At 42.9% G+C, this 24,336-nt stretch overlaps 1 long non-coding RNA gene and 1 pseudogene across 2 annotated transcripts; one reads left to right on the top strand and one right to left on the bottom strand.

Moving 5' to 3' along the window:
- Window positions 1-12,905: 12,905 nt before the first annotated feature.
- LOC309342487 (cytochrome P450 2C19-like) lies at window positions 12,906-23,515 on the top strand (annotated as a pseudogene). Its single transcript, XR_014161536.1, has 9 exons — window positions 12,906-13,117; window positions 14,712-14,874; window positions 18,171-18,320; window positions 19,693-19,853; window positions 20,557-20,733; window positions 21,092-21,233; window positions 22,138-22,312; window positions 22,771-22,912; window positions 23,254-23,515. The product of XR_014161536.1 is annotated as a cytochrome P450 2C19-like (transcript).
- A 9-nt stretch (window positions 23,516-23,524) lies between these two features.
- Window positions 23,525-24,336, bottom strand: LOC309344907. The gene is made up of 2 exons (XR_014157929.1): window positions 23,993-24,336; window positions 23,525-23,935 (listed from the first exon to the last, which is right to left on the bottom strand). It is a non-coding gene; the product is annotated as an uncharacterized lncRNA (long non-coding RNA).

Below are 24,336 nucleotides of genomic sequence, written 5' to 3'. Positions count from 1 at the left end.
CAAAACCACCTGAATTTAATTTCCCCTCTCTGTAACAAATGTTTAAAGAAATGACGTTGAAATTGATAACTTGGAATATTCATGGACTTAATGAAAAATCTAAACAAAATAAAATTGAACATGTTTTGAAGAAAAACAATGTTGATGTAATCTGTTTACAGGAAACTCACATTGCTAAAAAACATAGACATGTACTGATCAATAAAAGACTGGGAAAAGAGTTTGTAACCTCTGATGTTAACAAAAAAAGAGGGGTGGTGCTATATATAAAGGAGAGATTAGACCCAAAATTGATTACCAAAGATGATGAGGGGAGAGTCATTGTGGTACAAATTTCATTGCAGGGTGAGAAGATAATCCTTGTGGGAATATATGCCCCTAATGATAATACGGCGGAATTTTTTGGAAGATTAGAGGAAAGATTGGTGGCATTTATGAACCAGAAGATAATTCTGATGGGAGATTGTAATGGAGTGGTAATGCCAGAAATGGATAGAATGTCAAAGAGAAAAAACATAAATGAGGGTAAACTCCCCAGGAATTTCTTTGAATTGGTTGAGAATTTTGAGATATTTGGAGGTGGAAATACCCAATTACAAAACAGTTCACTATTTTCTCGGAGCCCCACCAAAGCTTGAGTCGGACAGACTATGTTTGGGCCTCCAAAGAATAAATAAAATTGAGTAAATAAAATTGAGATCACTCCATGAACTCTATTGGACCATAATTCGATCTATTTGGAATTAAAAGGTGAAGAACAATCCTCATTTAGATGGAGGATGAATAACACTTTGTTTGAAAATCCAAAAATTGTAGAGAAAGTGAAAGAGACAATAAAGGATTATTTTGATTGGAATTTACACAAAGAAACTAGTTTGGACACTGTGTGGGACGCGAGTAAAGCTGTCATGAGAGGTTTTCTAATTCAGCAAAACAGTCATAAAAAAAAGAAAGAGAAAGGAAAAAAGAGGAAATCCGGGTTCAACTCATGGAAAATGAGAAAAAATTGACAATAAGACCAAAAGATGAACAAATTAAACAGACTATTAAAATGTTACAAACTCAGTATTCCATCTTGGTGAATCAAGAAGTGGAATGGAAATTAAAACTAATGAGACACAAATTTTATATATTTATGAATGCTAAAATGATGTTGGATTAAAAATAAGTGGCATTAGTGATAAAGTTAGAAAGAGTATGCAAAAATGAATTGATGGATGAAGATATTTGAGTTGTGATATGTTAAGATACAAAGTTAAAGATGATAAATTGAAAGAGGGCAAGGATTTGCTGATTTGATTATGTAAATGGGAATACAAAAAGGGGAGGTGTGAGGAGGTCAAGGAAGCAAGGTAATGAGCTTTAAAGTTAAAAAAGGAAAGATTGATTTTTTTTCTTTTTTCTTTTTCTTTTTATCCACTTTTTGTTTTTTGTATCTTGTATTTTTCTGTTCTCTTTTTTCTTTTTTCTCGCTGTATTTTGTTATGATTTTGTAAAATCTCAATAAATATTTATTTAAAAAAACAAAAAACTAATGAGACACAAAATTTTTTGAATCAGCAAATAAAACTGGGAAACTTTTGGCATGGCAGCTGAGAAAGTGACAAAGTCAAAACATAATCAACAAAATCAGGATAGGGGAACAGTTAACGGAAGACCCAAAAGAAATAAGAAGAGCTTTTCAAGGATTTTATAAGGAGCTTTACCGGAAAGAAAAAGAAGACATAAAAAAGATAGAAAGATATCTGGAAATTCATAAAGGGAAGCAGATATCATTAGAGGAAAGAGAACTATTAAATGCCCCAATAACAAACCAAGAAATCCAAAGGTCAATAAAGAGAATGAAACAAGGCAAAGCCCCAGGACCAGATGGTTTAACCACTAAGTATTACAAATCACTTGGTGAGCAGCTGATACCGGTCCTAGGGGAAGTAAAGAATGCTATTTTACAAGGAAAAGGGAAAGTACCAAACTCCTGGAAGGAGGCGTATATAACGCTTATCCCCAAACAGGACACAGACCACCAGAGTGTCAAAAATTTCAGACCAATATCATTGTTAAACAATGATTATACACTTTTTGCGGATATCATGGCCAACAGATTGAAGACAATATTAAATGATTTAATTCATAAAGACCAAGGAGGTTTCTTACCAGGCAGGCAATTAAAAGATAATGCGAGACATATTATTAATGTATTGGAATACCTGGAGGTAAGAAACGATAAGCCAGCCATATCGATGTTCATTGATGCTGAAGAAGCATTTGATAACGTTTCTTGGTCATTTATGAAGAAAAGTATGGAAAACATGGGGATCTGTGGCACCTTTTTAAGAGGTATCGAGGCAATCTATTCAGAACAGAAGGTGAAATTAATTGTGAATAACACCTTGACAGACTCATTTGATATTACAAAGGGTACCAGACAAGGGTGCCCTTTGTCCCTGTTACTGTTTATCATAGTATTAGAAGTATTAATAAATTGCCTGAGAAGAATGACAGAGATAAAAGGGGTCAGAATAGGTGCCAAGGAATTCAAGCTCAAGGCCTATGCGGATGATCTGGTACTAATCTTAGAAGAACCTCGAGAAAGTGTCAAAATAGCATTGGAAGAAATGGAAAAAATTGGACAACTGGGAGGATTTAAATTAAATAAGAGAAAGACGAAAAACTTAGGCAAAAACTTAGAAAAGAGTGAGGGAGGTAGAAAGATTGGAACAAGAAAGTGAAATTAAGGTGGTCAAAAAAGTAAAATATTTGGGAATTTGGATGACGGCAAAAACCATAAATCTATTTAATGACAACTATCAACCAGTATGGAAGGAGGTTAAAAGAGATTTAGAAATATGGGATAGTTTAAAGCTGTCAATGATTGGAAGAATGTCAGCAATAAAAATGAATTTATTACCGAAAATGCTATTTTTGTTCCAGACAATCCTGATAATTAAAGGTCTAAGACAATTCAAAGAGTGGCAAAAAACTCTCTCGTGCTTTATATGGCAAGGGAGAAGACCAAGAATTAAATTCAAAATATTGACGGATAAGAAGGAAAGAGGGGGATTCTCTGTACCTGACCTAAAACTCTATTACGAAGCGGCGTGTTTGTGTTGGACAAAGGATTGGATAACCCAGGAGAACCCAGACTTGTTAGATCTGGAGGGATACAACAATAGATTTGGATGGCACTCCTACCTCTGGTATGGTAAGGCAAAAGTGCATAAAGGGTTTACAAACCATGTGCTAAGGGGTGCTTTATTTGAAGTCTGGGACAGAAATAAGAATTTGTTGGAAAGGAAAACTCGGTGGTGGGTGTCACCAATTGATATGTTAACAGTCAAAAAATTGAACACAGAAGGGAGAGGCGCCACTTATGAGGAGATTCTAATGAAATCAGAGAAAGGTTGGAAATTGAAGCCCTATAACTGCATTGCCGGAAAATTGACAGGATGGTTGCAATACCATCAAGTTAATGATGTTTTTAAAGATGATAAAAAATTGGGATTCGAAGATAAAAAATCAAAATTCCAAACAGATATTATAGAAAGTAAGTCCAAGTTACTTTCAAAAATGTACAATCTCTTACTAGAATGGAACACAAAAGATGAATTCATAAAAGAGGCCACGATAAAATGGGCTCTTGATTTAGGACATAACATAGACCACGATGCATGGGCTAAACTCTGGAAGGAGAGTTTAAAATTTACCGCTTGCTCTGCCTTAAAAGAGAATGTTATGAAGATGGTTTACCGTTGGTACCTCACTCCCACCAAATTGGCAAAAATATATAGGACAAGTAGTAAGACCTGTTGGAAATGCAAGGAAAAGGACGGCGACTTCTATCACATGTGGTGGTCACAGAATAAAATAAAAGAATTTTGGGAATTGATTTATAATGAGTTTAAAAAGATGTTTAAGTATAGTTTTCCCAAAAAGCTGGAAGAATTTTTGCTAGGTTTGGTGGGAGCAGGTATTAAGAAGATAGACCAAAGATTATATCTGTTTGGGGCAGATTATATCTGTTTGCCCCAAAACTTGTTCTGACCATAATGCAGTGAAGATGGAATTGAAATTGACACCAATTGGTTCTTTTAGATGGAGGATGAATGATACTTTATTTAGGAATGAAGAAGTGACCAAGAAGGCCCAAAAGACCTTGAGAGATTATTTTGAGATAAATATGAATACTACAGTGGAAAAAAGAGGAATCTGGGACGCAAGTAAAGCGGTTATGAGAGGATTTTTGATACAACAGAATGCAATTAAGAAGAGAATTCAAAATGAAAAAAATGATAAAACCCTGGAGAAAATAAAGGAAGGAGAGAAGAAACTGAGAGCAAAACCAAAGTCACAGGAGATCCTGAAAAAGATAAAGCTATATCAAGTACAATATATGAAAATGATGAATCAGGAAATAGAATGGAAGATTAAACAGATGAGACAAAAGACATTTGAATCGGCAAATAAGTGTGGAAAATTGTTGGCAAATGAAAAAAAGACAAAAACTTAATAATATTACGAATTTGGAAGTGGAAGGAAAGAATATACAGAACCCAGTGGAGATCAGGAAGTGCTTCCAGAGGTACTTTAAACAACTTTATACACAGGAGAAGCAGAAAGAAATGGACATTGATCGATTTTTGAAAATAAATGGACTACAGAAAATCTCTCAGGAAAATAAGTTAATGTTGAATTATAAAATAACGGATCAGGAAGTGGAAGGGGCCATCCAGAACATGCAATTGGGTAAATCTCCAGGACCGGATGGTTTGACTTCAAGATATTACAGATCTTTGAAAGAATGGTTAATACAACCATTGAAGGAAGTTTGTAATGAAATATTGGAAGGGAAAGGGGCACCAGAGTAGTGGAAGGAAGCCTATATTATACTTATACCGAAAACAGAGATTGAAAAGACACAGTTTAAGAATTACCGCCCCATATCGCTGCTTAATGTGGATTTTAAAATTTTTGCAGACATTTTGGCTAAAAGATTTACAAAGGTGCTAGTAGAAGAAATCCATAAAGATCAAGTGGGCTTTCTCCCGGGCAGACATTTGTTTGACAATATGAGGAACATAATTAATATTTTAGAAAAACTACAAGTGAATATTAATACTAAGGCAGTTCTGATATTTGTGGACGTGGAGAAAGCTTTCGATAATATTTCTTGGAGCTTTATGAAGAAGAATTTACAGGGGATGGGGGTAGGTCAAGGTTTTGAAAATGGTATAGGTGCAATTTATTCAGAACAAAAGGCAAAATTAATTGTGAACAATGTAGTGACAGAAGAGTTTAAGATTGAGAAAGGAACACGACAAGGCTGCCCAATCTCTCCATTGCTTTTCATATCGGTCCTGGAGGTTTGGTTAAATATGATTAGAAAGGACCAATTGGTTAAAGGTATACAAGTGGGAGCTAAACAGTACAAACTGAAAGCATTTGCTGATGACTTAGTATTGACTTTACAGGAGCCAGAATCTAGTACCATAAGGGTACTGGAACTGATTCAAGAATTTGGACAGGTAGCAGGCTTTAAGTTGAACAAAATGAAAACTAAGGACTTAGAGAAAAATTTAACTGTGAATGAGAGAGAGAAGTTCCAGGAGGAGACAGGATTAACATTGGTTAAGAAAGTGAAATATTTAGGGGTTAACATGACTGCCAAGAATGTGAACTTGTTTAAGGATAACTATGAAAAATGTTGGATTGAAGTGAAAAAGGACTTAGAAATATGGTCAAATTTGAAGTTATCATTGCTAGGTCGAATTGCTACGATAAAAATGAATATATTGCCAAGGATGTTGTTTTTGTTTCAAACATTGCAAATTTTGGACAAGATGGATTCTTTCAAGAAGTGGCAGAGAGATATTTCCAGATTTGTCTGGCAGGGCAAGAAGCCTTGAATAAAATTTAAGATATTAACTGAGAGGAGGACTCTCCTGTATGTGAGTGTCTGAGGGCCCTGCTCCTTCCTGCCACTCACCATCTGGCCTGGGGTGGGGCCCGAGGCCTCACAAGGACTGCTGGACTCTGCTGCCCGGGAGGACTCTCCTGCATGTGAGTGTCTGAGGGCCCTGCTCCTTCCTGCCACTCACCATCTGGCCTGGGGCGGGGCCTGGGGCCTCATAGGGACTGCTGGACTCTGCTGCCCGGGAGGACTCTCCTGTATGTGAGTGTCTGAGGGCCCTGCTCCTTCCTGCCACTCACCATCTGGCCTGGGGCGGGGCCTGAAGCCTCATAAAGGACTGCTGGACTCTGCTGCCCGGGAGGACTCTCCTGTATGTGAGTGTCTGAGGGCCCTGCTCCTTCCTGCCACTCACCATCTGGCCTGGGGCGGGGCCTGAAGCCTCATAAAGGACTGCTGGACTCTGCTGCCCGGGAGGACTCTCCTGTGTGAGTGTATGGGGTCCTGCTCCTTCCTGCCACTCACCATCTGGCCTGGGGCAGGGCCTGACGGGCCTCACTAGAACAGTTGCTGTTACTGCCGGAGGGGTGCAGAGTGCTTTTAAAATGTTTTAAAATTTTTATTTTGAATTTTTTGTATGTGGGGGGGGGGTGCGGTGGATGTTTATTGGGCCTGGGAATTTGTTTGATTTTATGTTTTTGTAATTTTTGTAATTTTTATTGTTTTTTGTTTATATTGTCTTATTTGTGTGTTTTTTTGTTTGTTTGTTTCTTAAAGGGGTTATTTTGTTCTTAAGGGGAGGGGTCAGGGCTGCCGGGGAATGGGCCCCAGCACACAAAATGGCTGGGATATGCTTCACAGGGGGGAATGCACTGGGACAACCGATCTCAGTGATCACGGGTAGGAGGAGGAGTTACGCTAAGACCAGACCATGTCATTACAGAGGAGGCAGGTTTAGTCATTGTCTGAGGACTATCCCTGCCTCTGGGTCTGGTCCTGACCGGATGAATACTAGAATCAGCAAGGGATACCCACATGACCTGAAAGTGTTGCTGTGCAATGCCAGGTCAATGATTCATAAGACCACTGCCATCCATGACTTGATCATGGATGGAGGACTTGACCTGGCATGTGTAACAGAGACTTGGTTGGATGAAGCAGATGGGCCTGTCCTTGCCGCTGCTTGTCCACCAGGTTTCTCTTACGCACAGCAACCCAGGTCATGTGGGCGGGGAGGGGGGGTTGCAGTGATTTTTAGGAAGTCATTAGTTTGCACCAGGCGTCCTATTGGGAAGACCCAGTTTTCTGAGTGCATGTTCTGGAAGTTGGGCAATAGGGGAAGTACAGGATTCCTTTTGGTGTACCGACCTCCCCGCTGCACCAAGGATTCCCTGCCCGAGCTGCTTCAGGTTGTGGCGGATGTTCTCCTGGAGACACCTAGCTTGGTCGTCCTAGGGGATTTTAACATCCATGCCGACACGACCTTACAAGGGGCCGCTCGGGACTTCGTGGAAAGCATGGCCTCCATGGGGCTGTCCCTGAATAAGTCTGGCCCAACCCATAGCCGCGGACATGCCTTGGACCTGGTGTTTACCTCTACGGATGTTGGTGATCTGACACTAAGTAAAAGCGAAACGAAAGAAGTGCCATGGTCAGATCACTTCCTGGTGCAACTGGACTTCTCCGCGACCCATCCCCTCTGCAGGGAGGTGGGGCCGATTCGGATGGTCCGCCCCCGCCACTTAATGGATCCAAATGGTTTCCAGAGAGTGGTTGGGGATGCTTTATCCCATGTTGATGGCCTTTCAGCCGATTCCCTGGTGGCCCGCTGGATTGTGGAGTTAACCAGGGCTATTGACTGTTTGGCTCCGAAGCGCCCTCTCCGATTGCATGAAGCCCGGAGAGCCCCGTGGTTTTCCACGGATCTGAGGGCAATGAAACAATCGTTGAGACGGCTAGAGCGCCGGTGGCGGATAACTCATTCTGAATCTGACCGGACACGGGTTAGAGCTCAACGTCGAGCCTACCAAGTGGCGATAGCGACGGCGAAGAAGACTTTCTTCACCGCCTCTATTGCATCTGCAGAAAACAGCAGCAGGAGACTCTTTCAGGTGGTTCGCAATTTAGCGGAACCACCTGTAACATCGGGGCCCAGTACGGGCCACATGTTCTCCTGCAATGATTTTGCAAATTTTTTTGCAGATAAAATCGCTCAGATTCGGGAAGAAGTAGACTCCACCATGGGAGCAGGGCCGGGGCGGGAGAGTGCTAGAGCCCTGTCTGGTCAAGTTGTGTGGGATCAATTTCAATCTGTTACCTCCGAGGATGTGGACAGGCTGCTTGGACAAGTGAAGCCAACCACCTGTCTCCTGGATCCTTGCCCATCCTGGCTTATAAAAGCCAGCCGGGAAGGACTGGGCGATGGGCTTCGTGGGGTGGTGAATGCTTCCCTCCGTGAGGGAGCCTTCCCAGACCCGCTGAAAGAGGCGGTTATTAAACCGCTTCTTAAAAAACCATCTTTAGATGCGGCCACGATGGCCAATTATCGCCCAGTCTCAAACCTCCCATTCTTGGGCAAGGTGATTGAGCGAGTGGTTGCTGAACAACTCCAGGCACGCCTGGAAGAAGCGGACCATTTGGATCCCTTCCAGTCGGGATTCAGGCCTCATCATGGAACTGAAACTGCCTTGGTCGCACTGGTTGATGATCTCCGGCGGGCTAGGGACAAAGGTGAGAGCTGTTTCCTAGTTCTGCTGGATCTCTCAGCGGCGTTTGATACCATCGACCATGACATCCTTCTGGACCGTCTTGAGGGGCTGGGAGCTGGGGGCACTGTCATACAGTGGTTCCGCTCCTTCCTCCTGGGCCGTGTTCAGAAAGTGGTGGTGGGGGATGAGTGTTCAGACCCCTGGGCTCTCACTTGTGGGGTGCCTCGGGGTTCTGTCCTCTCCCCCATGCTTTTCAACATCTACATGCAGCCGCTGGGAGGGATCATCAGGAGGTTTGGGCTGGGTGTTCATCAGTATGCAGATGATACCCAGCTCTACCTCTCTTTTAAATCAGAACCAGTGAAGGCGGTAAAGGTCCTGTGTGAGTGTCTGGAAGCGGTTGGAGGATGGATGGTGGCTAACAGATTGAGGTTGAATCCTGACAAGACAGAAGTACTGTTTTTGGGGGACAGGAGATGGGCAGGTGTGGAGGATTCCCTGGTCCTGAATGGGGTAACTGTGCCCCTGAAGGACCAGGTGCGCAGCCTGGGAGTTATTTTGGACTCACAGCTGTCCATGGAGGCACAGGTCAAATCTGTATCCAGGGCAGCTGTTTACCAGCTCCATCTGGTACGTAGGCTGAGACCCTATCTGCCTGCGGACTGTCTCGCCAGAGTGGTACATGCTCTGGTTATCTCCCGCTTGGACTACTGCAATGCGCTCTACGTGGGGCTACCTTTGAAGGTGACCCGGAAACTACAACTAATCCAGAATGCGGCAGCTAGACTGGTGACTGGGAGCGGCCGCCGAGACCATATAACACCGGTCTTGAAAGACCTACATTGGCTCCCAGTACGTTTCCAAGCACAATTCAAAGTGTTGGTGCTGACCTTTAAAGCCCTAAATGGCCTCGGTCCAGTATATCTGAAGGAGCGTCTCCTCCCCCATCGTTCTGCCCGGACACTGAGGTCCAGCTCCGAGGGCCTTCTGGCGGTTCCCTCACTGCGAGAGGCCAAGTTGCAGGGAACCAGGCAGAGGGCCTTCTCGGTGGTGGCGCCCGCCCTGTGGAATGCCCTCCCATCGGATGTCAAGGCGATGGACAACTACCTGACATTCAGAAGACATCTGAAGGCAGCCCTGTTCAGGGAAGTTTTTAATATGTGACATTTTAGTGTATTTTTTATCTCTGTTGGAAGCCGCCCAGAGTGGCTGGGGAAACCCAGCCAGATGGGCGGGGTACAAATAATAAATTATTATTATTATTATTATTATTATTATGTTAAAGAAAGAGGTGGATTTGCCCTGCCAGACCTTAAACTTTACTATGAATCAGCTGCTTTTTGCTGGCTGAGAGAATGGCTGCTTCTTGAAAACACTGATTTGTTGGACTTAGAAGGTTTCAACAATGTATTTGGTTGGCATGCATATCTGTGATATGATAAGGTAAAAGCACATAAAGCATTTAAAAACCATATTGTTAGAAAAGCACTGTTTAATGTTTGGATAAGATATAAGGATTTGTTAGAAAATAAAACCCCAAGATGGTTGTCAGCAATGGACGCGAAGGCACAGAAAAAACTCAATATGGAGGCCAAATGGCCGAAATATTGGGAAATTTTGGAACAAGATGGAGACAGAGTAAAACTGCAGAGCTTTGAAAAATTAAAAAACAAAGTGCGAGTTTGGCTCCATTATTACCAAAATAATGGACAAAAAAGGTGGATTCCAGGTGGAAAAATCAAAATTAGAAACAGAATTGCTAGATCCCAAAATTAAGAATTTGTCAAGAATGTATAACTTGCTGTTGAAATGGGACACTCAGGATGAAACGGTGAAATCTGCTATGATTAAATGGGCACAAGATGTTGGGCATAATATTATGATGGCTGACTGGGAACAGCTATGGACCACAGGTATGAAATTTACGGCTTGTAATGCCTTAAGAGAGAATATTATGAAAATGATGTACAGGTGGTACATGACCCCAGTCAAGCTTGCAAAAATTTATCATTTGCCCGATAATAAATTTTGGAAATGTAAAGAGATTGAGGGTACATTCTTTCACCTTTGGTGGACGTGCCCAAAGATTAAGGTTTTCTGGGAAATGATCTATAATGAAATGAAAAAGGTGTTTAAGTACACCTTCCTGAAGAAACCAGAGGCCTTTCTCCTGGGCATGGTCGGCCAATTGGTGTTAAAGAAGGACAGAACATTTTTTATGTATGCTACAGCAGCAGCAAGAATACTTATCGCAAAGTATTGGAAGACACAAGATTTACCCACCTGGGAAGAATGGCAGATGAAGCTGATGGACTATATGGAATTGGCGGAAATGACTGGCAAAATCCGAGACCAGGGAGAAGAGTCGTGGAAGAAGACTGGAAAAAAAATTAAAGATTATTTACAGAAATATTGTAAAATTAATGAATGTTAGAAAAATGATGGAATGAAGTTATATGGCTTTAGCAGAAATGTTATAAGGAATTAGGTACAGACAGATTGTTAATGTATTAAAGGGCGGGAAAGGTTAGAATATGTTAAGATAAATTACAGGACAGAAAACAGAGGAAGATGGAAAGGAATTGCTGAAACAGTTAATTGAAGTGGAATACAAAAAGGGAGGTGTGAGGAGGTCGCTGACACAAGTGAACGAAAGATAAGATATTGTAATTATTGGATGTGTTTTTAATTGTTTTGGTTTTGTTTGGTTGATTCAATGTTTTAGGGTTCGTGTTGTGTGGTGTTTTTGTTTTTGTATTGTATGGTATTGTCTTGTTTAATTCTTTTTCTTTTCTTTTGTAATCTTTAAACTGCTAATAAATATTATTACTATTTTTTAAAAAAAGATTATACCCGTTTGACTCAAAACACATAGAGCAGCAACAGTTGTTGGCAAGAACACCTGGTGCACTTTGGTTTATGAACTTAACCACAAGTTCAAATAAGGTTATGCAAACTGAACTGACAAGTCAGTTTGAAAGAGAATTTAACATTGGTATAAGGTAAATATTATCCCCGCTAATGACAATAATTTTATGGATGTCTATAACCTGTTCCAGTAGCATGTTTAAGCTGTGAATCAGTGTAAAAAGGCCAGCTAATATACACAACGGGATATTTACTCTCTTCTTTTTGACATCTTTTTTTTGAAATGCTTGAGGATATGATCACTCCTGTTTTAGGAGCTACCCCTTAAAAGGGGACCGCTCAATACTTTAAATAAATAACTTGGCAGGCTTCCATCATCTGCATGCTCCCCTCTTGTACTAAATATGATTTCCAGATGTGGATGGAGGAATTGGGCTAAATGAAAACAAGAAGTTAATGTTCTGTGTCACCATGTACACTAGTGACCATGGTTTTGTCCCCACTAGGGCACATGTGAGTCACTGTATTGATGAGCACATTAGTGTGTCTCATCAATACAAAAGCACTTCAAGCTTTATGTCTCCAAAATCTATCTTGGTGTGTCCTGTCCACATTAGTGGGTAGTGCTAGATGGGATTGGTGGGGGGAAACAAATAAACTTCCTTCTCCTGAACCTCTAGCTAATGCATGTATTACTTTAAACCACACAAGAGCACTGTTTGTGTAGCAAGCAAGCCAGCTTAGTCTTTTTCTAAGTTAACTCCACCTGTAAAAGCTGAACCTTTTGTTGTGCTCTCCTAATAAGATGCCTGCTATTGCTCTCTCTTTTTATCTCTACTCATCCTGTAAATAGTTCTTGCCAAGATAATTCTGTTTCTGCATGAATAAAGCTGTAGAAATCCAGAAACTGTACATACACTTCTCAGTTTACTTCACCCAAGCTTCAAGGTCTGCTAACAGGGATGTATTTTGCTGAGGCTGAGCTCCATTATGGACCTGCCTTCAATTTTATTTCAATTTTATTTCACATTTGTGGGCATCAGAGGTGCAAGAAACCTCCAACCAAGCACTCAGAGTATACAAGAAGCTCTCATGCAGGAACCTGGTCCTGAAAGCACCTTAGAAGCAGAACCATTTGCCTCAAGGCTACATTACAATGTTTGGCAGGGGAAAAAATTGACTCCTGGTTGTCTTACATCACAGACCTTGTGCTCAGTAATGCCGTTATCATTGCCTTACTAATCAATGAAGAAAAAGAATACAGACTGAAGTTCAGAGAAGTTCATTTCTTGATTATACAACCTTATCTACTTAATGACTAATCTCATTTACTCAGAGAAACCTAGAATTCCTATTGGTGAAAGTCCATGTCTATGTGACCTCCTCAGAGTATATAAAACTGGAAAGCAAATTCATTTGTCTAGAGTCATTTCAGTCACTGTTAGCTGGTGCCATGGAGCCTCTAGGGACAGTGACCATTTTGATGATCATATGTATCTCTTGCCTTGTTTTCCTTGCAGTCAGGAGCAGAACGTCAGAGAATGCAAAGCAGCTGCCACCTGGCCCACCTCCACTGCCCATCGTAGAGAACGCTCTGCAGCTGAAGACCAACAACCTGGCCCAGGTTCTCCAGGAGGTAAGCCAAAGATGAGCACCTTCCTCAACAGCTGTCTGTTGATGACCGTTACCTGTTTGCAAGCCTCTTTCCATCTGACTCTTTTGGAAGGGGACAATCCATTGTCAGTTTGTTTATTTGTAGATGGTACCATCTGTGTAGGGCACATTTGCAGAGTATAAGGCAACAGACTCTGCACTTTGACAGAGGAGAGGCAAAAGAGGGAGGGGAGGCATCCAGACCAGAGGAAAGGAATAGCAGAATCGCTGTGATTTCCGTGGCACGGACTTGCACTTGGGTACATCAGCAGGGATGGGGAGCAGGGACTTGTCCCAAAGGCTCCACAGAAAAGAGGTGGACTTTGAGCAGGTCCCAAAACTCCACAAAGGGGGTTGTTTTATTGTCATTTTATTGTCTAATGCTTAAAATAAAAGTGATAAAGCCCCCTTCTGAGTAAACAACTTTAAAAAGCAATAATGCAATTTTCATACTATATTAGAGACAGGGGGCGGGGGCGGGTCCAATTTTCCCACCACTTATGGATGGTTTGGGCATTTTTGCCCTCTGAACATTTTTAGCCTCTGCTGGACAGTGTGGAGTTCATAGTCTTCTTGTATTTTGAAAAGCTGCTCCTTTATTTTCCCCAGAATGTGCTTGGTTGGAAGGTACTTTAAGAATTCCCTTAGAAAAATGAGTATGAGGGGGACATAACAAGCAGTATAATCATATTCATGGTATAGAGAAAGTGGATGGGAAAACACTTTTACCCCCCTCTCATAATGCCATACCCTCCAACATTTCTCCAATGAAAATAGGGACATCCCATTCCATAATGATAATTTTACTATTTATAGCCCACACAACTTACTGGGTTGCCCCAGCCACTTTGGGCAGCTTCTAACATATATAAAAACATAATGAAAACATTAGAAATTAAATCAAAAAACACTTCCCTATTCAGGATTGCCTTCAGAGGGGGTCGGATAACTCTATACCCTCCAACATTTCTCCAGTAAAAATAGGGACATCCTAAGGAAAAGGGGGGACATTCTGTGATCAAACTGGGATGGCTTCTCTAAATCAGGGATGTCCCTGGAAAATAGGGACAGATGAAGGGTCTGTAATGCTAAAACTTGGAGCCTTCAATTAAAGCTGAATGTTGGAAGATTTACAACACACGCAAGATAGTAGTTCTTCATACAGTGCATATTGAAACTGTGGAATTCACTCCCAAAGAAGCAGCGATGATAGCCTCCAACTTGGATAGATTTTAAAGAAATGTTCAGACAACGTTCATTGAAGATAAAGCTACCCATAGCTGCTAGTGATGATGCTGAACCTCCACCAGTTCCAGGGACCTGCAGGAGGGGAGCGTGCTATTGCACTGAGGTCTTGTTTTTGAGCTTCCCAGAAGAACTGTGTTGGCCACTGTGATAACAGTCGTGGACTAGTTGGCCTTTGGCCTGATCTAGCTGCAGAACTCTTCTGTATGTTATTAAGTGTCATGTGGTTCAGATGCCCATAGTGAGTGTGGGGGCAGCGGGGCTCTCCATCAGCTATATGACTCTCTCCTAACCCGCAAACCCACCTAGATGTGTGTCCTTCTTTTTTCCAGTTTAGTGAGAAGTATGGCTCTGTGTTCACAATGTATTTTGGAGCAGAACGTATTGTGGTGCTGCATGGCTATGATGCAGTGAATGAAGCACTGATTGACCGTGGAGATGAATTTGTTGCCAGGGGACACCTGCCATTAGCTGATGATGTCAACAAGGGATTAGGTATTTTATGCTGGTTGACCAGTGGAGGGGGGGGGGACACAGGAAAATCCCTCTATTCATGAAAATAAAGCAAAAACAGGTTGCAAAGACAAGTCATTGCATGTTGAGATAAACTTTCCTAATTAATGTTCCCACTGGACAGTAGCAGTAGATAATTATCAGCCTTTTAATGGCAGAGCTATATATTGGGCATTGCCATTTAAGAGAGAAATGAGCCACCTCATAAAAGTACTTAAGCAATATCTAGGGCTGTAGCGGACAAAGGTGGGTGTGGTGGGTGCTGTTCGCCCTGGGTGCAATCCCTGAGGGGTTCGCCCCTCAGATCGCCACAGGTGGCACCACCTGGGATGTGCGTTGCTGCCGCCCGCCCCCCCGGAAGCTCCCCTCCGCCCCTGCCCACGCAGGCCACTCCAGGTGCTGGAGCAGCTAGGTCCTCCTCTGGTTTAGAGCAAGCACAAAAAATTAAGCAGGACTGAATGAGTCTCTAGCCTTTAAAAATAATGGTCTGGGGTAATTCTGGTGTGGGCAGTAAGTGTGAGGGTTATGTGAGCAGAATTCCCTGGCCTGGATTTTGTGAATCAATAAACTATCCACACCAAGAAAGAGTTTCAAAGTTACTGCAAGCTATCTTTAAATTTGTTACCAAAAAATAAATAAATACAAATCAACACATTGCACTTAAACAACTAGCAATGTAGTCCAGTTTTCTTTAAGTTCTTTCTGGTTAATATAGTCCAAGAACTATTGCTTCTTCATTATACTGGCAGCTTCAGAGAGAGACCCAGGCTCCAAGAGATGAATTATCAGTTAACATAAATATTGAAACATTGAAACCTCTTTTTAAGCTTTAGCTGCAAAAATGGACTTTCTGCAAATGCAAACCCTCCACTACGTTTTATACACAACACACACAAACAAAGCATTTTATGCACATTAAACACATATATTTTACAGTAAGGGCATGTATCAGAAGACTGGCCAGCTACTGATTATAGAATCAATCAATCAAACAAACCTTTATTGCATTAGCATACAACCATAGCAGGATAAAACAAAAATGCTATAGACAAGCAACCAAACAAAATTCAAAGCGATATTACTTGGGTTATGACATTTAAATTACCCTAAGACAATAATGTAAAGATTTAGTTGCCGGCGCCAAGAATCTAGAATGCGGATGTATATAAAGCATATAATGGCCCCAAAATAGGCTCGGCACATTAGGTTAAAAAGGTAATGAAAAAATTAAAACAGGTCCAGGTCTAGGACACACTACCCAGTCATAATAGCCCTGAGTTTCAAGGCCTGCACTATAAAGATTGCCACCCCACGTGAAACTTGGGGATTTGCGTCCACCAGAAGCGATTTCAAACAGTCTTCCTTAGATGTGATGGTGGACGGGATCAAGCGGAGGAGCTTAGTTCTTATTAGCTCATAAATAGGGCAGTAGAAAAAGAAATGTATGAAGTCCTCTACTTCGTTCATTGTGCATGGACATAGGCGCTGAGTAATAGGGGTCTTAGAGTAAATCCCCTGCAGGAAGGCCGTGGGTATAGAATGGAAACGGGCCATGGTAAACGCTCTTCTCAAATTGGGCTCCGTCAGGTCTATCAAGTAGTTGGCAAGTGATCTTACCACTTTCACTTTAGGGAGCCACATGGAGAGGCGAGCTGTGGTGGACTGTGTCTCTTGTAAGAATCCAAGCCCGGATTTTATGTTGATCCCAAGCTGACAGCGTGTCAAGATCTGGGAGGGAGTAGCGTGCAGCAATAGTCTCCATGGCCTTGGACCATTTATTGCTATGAGAACAAGTTAAAAAGGCTTGCCTGGCTAAAAGAGAACCTGGGGCTTTGATTAGTTTACAATAAAAACTAATAATTCTAATGTGGGCTCTCGCAACAATGGAGGGGAGGCCCAGTTCTGTTCTTAACTGTGCAGCAACCGAGCCCTTGGGGAGACCCAGTAACTTTCGTGCAAAAGAGTTTTGTAGAATCTCGAGCCGTTGTAGTGTTTTTATATTCCACCCCCAGATTTCAACCCCATACAGTAACATCGGGAAGACTTTGCTGATAAATGCTTTTCTAATTGGTGGAACCAACTGGCCGCCTTTTGCATAGAAGAATTTCTCCAAGGCTTTGATGGTTCTACGGGCAGCCAGGATGGACATATTTAGGTGAGCTGACCAGCTAAGCCCATGCTGAAAAGTGATACCCAAATACTTGAATCCTGAACAATATTCAATAGAGTGGCCCTCAAAATTCCAGAATGGCTTCCGAGTTTTCGTGCCAAAAGTAAGAATTTTGGTTTTGGCGAAATTGATTTTGAGGGAGTTGGTATCACAATATGCCATGAGCCCTCTGAGCATGTTGTTTAAGCCCTGCTTGGTTAAAGTCAGTATCACCATGTCGTCCGCATAGAGTAATATGGGGATCTTGAGCTGTTGTAAAGAGGGGGCAGATTGGTTTAGGGCCTTCATGGTTGTAACGATGTCATTGATGTAGAAATTAAATAGAAAAGGGGCCAAGAGGCAGCCCTGTTTGACCCCTTTATTCAGAGGGAAAGAATCAGAAAGGGCTCCCAGAGGGCCAAATTTTACTCTGACTGATATATCATTATGAATTTCCATAAGAAGGTGGAGGAGTCTCTTATCTGTGTTGGTGTTACTAAGCTTCTGCCATAGCCTATCTCTAGGGATGGAGTCAAAAGCGGAGGTCAGGTCCACAAAAGCCACGTGTAGTTTGCAGTTGAACCTGTTTAGGTATTTATCAATCAGGGTAAATAGAACAAGACATTGGCCAGATGTACTATGACCTTTACGGAAGCCAGCCTGTTCCGGGTGGAATAGCTTTGTTTCTTCTGCCCACTCGATTAATTTCTCTAGCAAGAATCTAGAGTAAACCTTGTATAATATATCCAGCAGGCTGATAGGTCGATAGTTACGCGGATCTTGTGGGTCCCCCTTTTTATGTATTGGGATGACTATGCTCTGTTTCCAGTTAGGTTGGCTTTAGCTGCAAAAATGGACTTTCTGCAAATGCAAACCCTCCACTACGTTTTATACACAACACACACAAACAATGCATTTTATGCACATTAAACACATATATTTTACAGTAAGGGCATGTATCAGAAGACTGGCCAGCTACTGATTATGGAATAAGGAGGCACCAAAGTACCAAGTCTCCAGGTGGTCTGGAGCCAAGAATAAGAGCCTCCTGCTCTTCCAACCTGCTTCTTCTGCTCTCCCTTTCAGTCCATCCATCTCCTTTATGCCCATTTCCTCTTCTGCATTCCAGGAATTGTATTCAGCAATGGGGAGGTATGGAAGCAGCTCCGACGTTTTGCCCTTACCACCCTGCGCAACTTTGGCATGGGAAAGAAAAGTATTGAGGAGAGGATCCAGGAGGAAGCACAGTTCCTGCTAGAAAAGTTCCAGGACACACAGGGTGGGTAGCCATTGCCCCTCATCCACATAGGCTTATCAAGCAGACCCCCTTAAACATCACAACAGATTGTGGGGTACATCACAACGGATTATTAACCACCAACTCATAAATAAATGAGGGACGTGGGTGGCTCTGTGGGTAAAACCTCAGTGCCTAGTACGTGCCGATCGTATGGTCGGCGGTTCGAATCCCCAAGGCAGGGTGAGCTCCTGTCTTTCGGTCCCAGCTCCTGCCCACCTAGCAGTTCAAAAGCACACTAAGTGCAAGTAGATAAATAGGTACCGCTTTATAGCGGGAAGGTAAACGGCGTTTCCGTGTGCTGCGGTGGTGCTGGCTCGCCAGAGCAGCTTCGTCACGCTGGCCACGTGACCTGGAAGTGTCTCTGGACAGCGCTGGCCCCCGGCCTCTTAAGTGAGATGGGCGCACAACCCTAGAGTCGGACACGACTGGCCCATAAGGACAGGGGTACCTTTACCTTTACCATAAAGAAATATCATGGTGGGTACAAGCAAATTATTAAAAAATTTAAAATCGTAAAACACAGAACTAGTGACCAACACTGAATCAAATAAATTGCCTAAAAACACTTGTGAAATACAAACATTTTCTGCAGGTGATGAAATGCCAAAATTCTAGTTGGTTTCAATAGGAACCACATTCCAAAGCACAGGTGGCATTGTGCTCAAAGTTTTAATAGATATAATAGATATCTGCATTGATATGATACAAACATGTGATGAGTGTGTGGCAATTTGGAAGGCTTCTCCTGATGGTCATAGTGATCTGAGCAGTGTGTATGGGACAAGGTGGTCCTTAAGTCACCTGGTCCTAGGTCACTGAGAGCTTCATACACACCACTAATGCACTGAACTTACCTTGTCAATGTACTGGCAAACAATGCATAGCTTTCAGCAGGGGTGTAATATGCTGACACAGACCAGTTCCAACTAAATCCCGGCTGCTGCTTCTCTATCAACTGCAAGAGTGATCCGCAGATATTGTTGAATTCCAGCTGCTTTCAGCCCCAACAGTCATCAGTGGTCAAGAAGTTAGAGTCTAGCAGCATCTGAAGTGCTTTAGATTCCCTAGTTTTAGTCTAGACTTCACCAAGGCCTGCACCACTGTGGTCACTCTATCCTATCTAAGGATATATTGGCTGAAGCTGGAAGAAAGCACCTTGGAAAGTCCTTGGAAGAAACCACTCATAGCCACTGAAGATGCCCATGCCTCCAGAATTGTTGTGAGAAAGGCAGTTCCCTGTCCGACCACTGAGGCCAGGAGCCAGGAAATGGCAGCTCAGAAATTCCAGACTAGATTATTGCCTAAAACCTGTAGTGGGGTTGTATAAATATTTTTTTTGTTGTTCTTCCAGAGAAGCCCTTGGATCCAACCTACTCACTCAGTTGCGCTCTCTCCAATGTCATTTGTGCAATTGTCTTTGGGAAACGATACGATTATAATGACAAGAAGTTCCTATCCATGATGAGCTTAATGAATGAAAACTTTCAGGTTTTTAGCTCTTCTTGGGGACAGGTAGGTACCATCTTTTTAAAGGCCCTTTTCCACAAAGTCTAAATTTTCCTGCTGTTTAAATGTTTTTCTTCCAGGCTTCTCATGACCCATACTGCTTTTCCTCTTAATATTTCTGTTAATGTCCTAGTTGCAGGTTTGCCATGGGTAAGTGGTTAGCCACTGTGACAGCACGATGGGCCACTGGCCTGATTCAATAGTCTCTTCTTACGTTCTTATGTTTTTAATTTGGAGTTCCAGTCAAGGTCAGTGCATACAATGCCAATACCTGGGTCTAGTAACCAAGGTTTGACTTAACAGCAGCCCAGTGGAGCAGGAAGTAAAGCTTAAGCAGTTTTGGCAGTGGGGGTGGGGGGAATGTTGCATGATTTTTCAGTTTTTTGTAAAGGTACACATAGGAAAAATAAAGAAATAAAAAAAATCTGCATATGACCTCTACAACCATTAGGTAGAGGGTGGGAAAGCACTAATAGAGGGGACAGGGAAGATAATACAATGCAGTACAATCAATGAAGGACCACCCAGTAATGCAGATGGGGAACATCTACATAGATATTCGAGGCATTGGTAGTGAAAATGCTGGTGTATGGACCACAGAGTGGAAATGTACACAAGGCAACAGTGGCCAACATTATACTGAAGCCCGAGTGTGGACAAACCCTGACTGAGATTGGTGCCAATGGGTCTCTTGTGGTGTTTCTTCTAGCTCTACAACATCTTTCCTTCTTTGATGAAATGCATCCATGGGCCCCACCGCAAACTGCTGAAAAACAACTTGGCAATCAGAGAGTTTGTTTTGGAGGAAGTTGAAGAGCACAAGTCCACTCTGCACCCCAGCTCACCTCGGGATTTTATCGACTGCTTCCTTATGAAAATGGATCAGGTAATCATGAAAACTCACAGACCTCTCCAAGTGGGTTCTCCTGCCACTCCTGAAGCTTCCCAACCAGCAGACTTCCATCCAGCTTCTTGTGGGGAATGCCAAGGAAAGAGATTCCTGCCCACACCCCATTGGAGTAGATTCATTTCCCATTGCTGACTTGTTCCTGCAGTAAGTGGGAAGTTCTTTCTAATGATTAGCCTTCTGGGCAAGAAATGTCCAGAGGAATGAGCTATAAAAAGACTTGAGATAAGATGTGTCTTGGGAAGGGAGCTGGTCCCAGTGGCACAGTTAAATTCTTGTTATGTTGTGCTCAGAACAATTAAGTTGACTCCACTGACTGTGTTGTGTGTTTCTGAAGGAAAAAGGTAATAGGGCATCCCATTTCACCATTGAAAACTTGACCAGAAGCACAGTTGACTTGTTTGCAGCTGGAACAGAGAGCACTAGCACCACACTGCAATACGGGTTCATGATCCTCCTCAAATACCCAGAGGTACAAGGTAAAATGGAAGTGATGTTAGTATTTATTATTCTAGTTCTCTCCTAGATTTATGTGGCACAGGTCCAAGAGGTTGTCGTTCTGCCACTTTCCCCAGGAAAACCCACTGTTCATCGCTGAATGTTAATCATCGCTGACTGACATCAGCAGTAGACAGAAGGCTTTCCTGGAGACCACAGTGGGGATGTGTGTGTGGACAAAATGCTCAGAACCATGCCTAGAAATCCTAGCAAAAACAGAAGTGTGGATGAGCTCTTATAGCTGACCATATTGCAAACCCTAGGATTTATATGCAAACAGTAACAACTTGAATTTGGCTCAGTAGTGTACTGGCAGCCAGTGTAGATCCTTTAGACCAGGCATGTCCAAAGTCCAAAGTCCATTTTGGGGACCTAATCCGGCCTGCAAAGGTTAACAACTTTGGTTGGCCCTTTGGTTGGCCCTCACGAGCCTTTACTTCATCCAATCTGGCCCTCTTTGAAAAAAGTTTGGACACCACTGCTTTAGACGAAGGCACAACCACAAGGGCCATGGGCAAAAAGGCCCTCAGGTAGGATCAGAATCACTGCAGGACAGTGCCTCCAATAGGAATCTCTCTAAGCTGGACCATCACTTGCTCCTATAACATCCCTAAAGCTTTTGTCCCGCTGGGCTCCTTTTGGAGAGAAATTGAATTAATATATAAATAATTGCAGTTATGCTATGTTTTCCTGTTTACAGATGGATTACTGAAGGTGAGCTACAATAATTTGTCTGAGTTAATGTGATGAGTCAACAGAAAGTTGGCATCAGAAAACATTTAAAGCTCCAAAAATGTGCAGGGGCTGGCAGGCACTCCCATGGAATTTCAATTGCTTCTATGATGTTTTCTGCACTGGCATTAAACCACATTCTTCCCTTTACAGAGAAAGTGCATGAAGAAATTGACCGAGTTATTGGCCGATCACGAAGTCCTTGCATAGCAGATCGTGGGGCAATGCCTTACACAGATGCTGTCATCCATGAGATCCAGAGGTTCATCTCTCTTGTCCCACTGAGCGTCCCTCATGCAGTACTCAAAGACAATATGTCATTCCAAAGGTCAGCTCTTTTCAAGGCTCTGAGTAGTAATAGTAGGCTGCTAGCCATGATGGCTATATTCTACCTCCATGGTGAGAGGAAGCATGCTTCTGAATACCAGTGGGTGGAAACCACAGGAATTGAGAGTGCTGTCTTGTTTAGATTATGTTTAAGGGCTTCCCATGGGCATTTGGTTGGACAGCATGAAAACAGGATGCTCGACCAGATGGGGCCACTGGACTGATCCAGCAGAGCTTTTCTTCTCTTCTTATGTACAAGCAAGGGAAGTAGTTTAGCCCAACTCCTAAAGCGTAGCTGGGCATCTTGAAGCCTGGACTTCATTTGAAACAACCTATTGCCTTCTGAAGCTGCTCCATTCTTCTCTGTATCAACAAAGTACCTTCCTTTCTGTTAGTGCCTTCCCACACCATTAGTTGGGTGTCATGGCCATCCAGCCCATTTCTTTGCACTCTCTGCAGGGCTCTACCATATATCCAAGTCTGACATCTGTGCTACATGACAGCAAAGAATTTCCAAACCCCAAAGAATTTGACCCAGGACATTTCTTGCACAAAGATGGCACCTTCAGGAAGAGCGACTATTTCATGCCTTTCTCAGCAGGTAAGAGCTCTGCTTCCCCAGTTGGCTGGGGTCTTGGCCAGCTCAGGTCTTTCCTGGCTCCCTAATCGGCTGGTGTCGGGGCAATGAGGGGGAACCTCCTTCCTCCTGCAGCCTAAACTGGAAGGGCTGCCAGTTTGTGAGAGAGGGGCAGAGGCTTCTGGGTCCATCAGAACTCCTTGTACCTTTCCTGTGGCCAGCTGAAACAAAGGAAATGGTGGAAAGAGTGACTCTCCCAGGAGCTGTTCTGGAGCAGCACCTTTGCTCCATTTGCATGATTGTTATTTTCTCCGTAACAGCCAAAGTGGTTGTTATGCATCTTACACTTTGGGTTTCCTTTGCAGGGAGGCGGATATGTGTGGGGGAAGGTCTGGCCCGTATGGAGATCTTCTTGTTCTTGACCACCATATTACAGAACTTCACTCTGAAGTCCATCATTGACCCCAAGGACATCGATCTCACACCGGTGTGGAGCAGCATAGGCAACTTCCCTCGGCCCTATCAGCTCTGCATTGTCCCTCGCTGAAAAGCCTGCCTCAGGAGGGCTGCACATGTGGAAAAGTTGCAGCCCGGCAAATCTTTGTTCAAAAAAACCATAACACAATATCTACTCAGGTGTGGAGCCCTATCTTCTTACCTGACTATTTGTTGAACTGTTACTTTGGGGATCGTGCTAGAGACTATATCATGTTGAAGACATTATTGCAATGGACAAATAGCAGGATTTAGAAATTAGTCACAGACAAAAATCCCATTCTTATCTTTCTTGCCCCTTCATATGCATATGTGTGCAGCAGCGTAGCTAGCCGCTGGAGTGACTGGTGCGGGGGCGTGTCCTGCAGCCAGGGGTGTGTTGAGCCACCCATGGGGGCGGGGCAAACCCTCTCCAATGCTTGGAGCCTCTCCGCTGCCTCCTCCTCAGCTGTTGGGTGTCTGAGGGAGAGGCAGTAGGCAGTCACAAATCCCACGCTGCTGCGCGAAACTTGCAGGTGACTAAGCCACCATGTCACTCCAAAAAAAATGGTTCTTTCACCAATTAACAATCCATTTTTACTTAATCCTTTATATCATTTCTGCTAAAACCACATGTGGTTTTAAAAACTCATTTTGTCACACACCCCTCAATGATGACATCCAGGGCAGACTGCACCCCCACACCCCCTTCCTCCGCCACTGTATGAGTATGATGGGCAAAATCTGCCAAGATGGAAGCTTTTTAGCCACTGAGAAGAAGTCCTGTTACTCTTTGTGTCTTTGGAGGGTGCTGCAGAAATCAATAGCTTTTGAAATCTTTCCCCCTTTCACCTAGTAGAACAACCTTGAGGCTTGACATTTACAAATGTCTGCCAATAATCCCTTTAAGGGTATCCATGTTCTAAAGAACAGATAGCAATACTGGATGCAACTGAACTTCTGAGTAATTATGT

The sequence above is a fragment of the Podarcis erhardii genome (assembly GCF_964252035.2).
Source record: "Podarcis erhardii genome assembly, chromosome: 1".
Lineage (NCBI taxonomy): Eukaryota > Metazoa > Chordata > Lepidosauria > Squamata > Lacertidae > Podarcis > Podarcis erhardii.
This window is presented reverse-complemented; position numbering and strand designations above follow the sequence as displayed.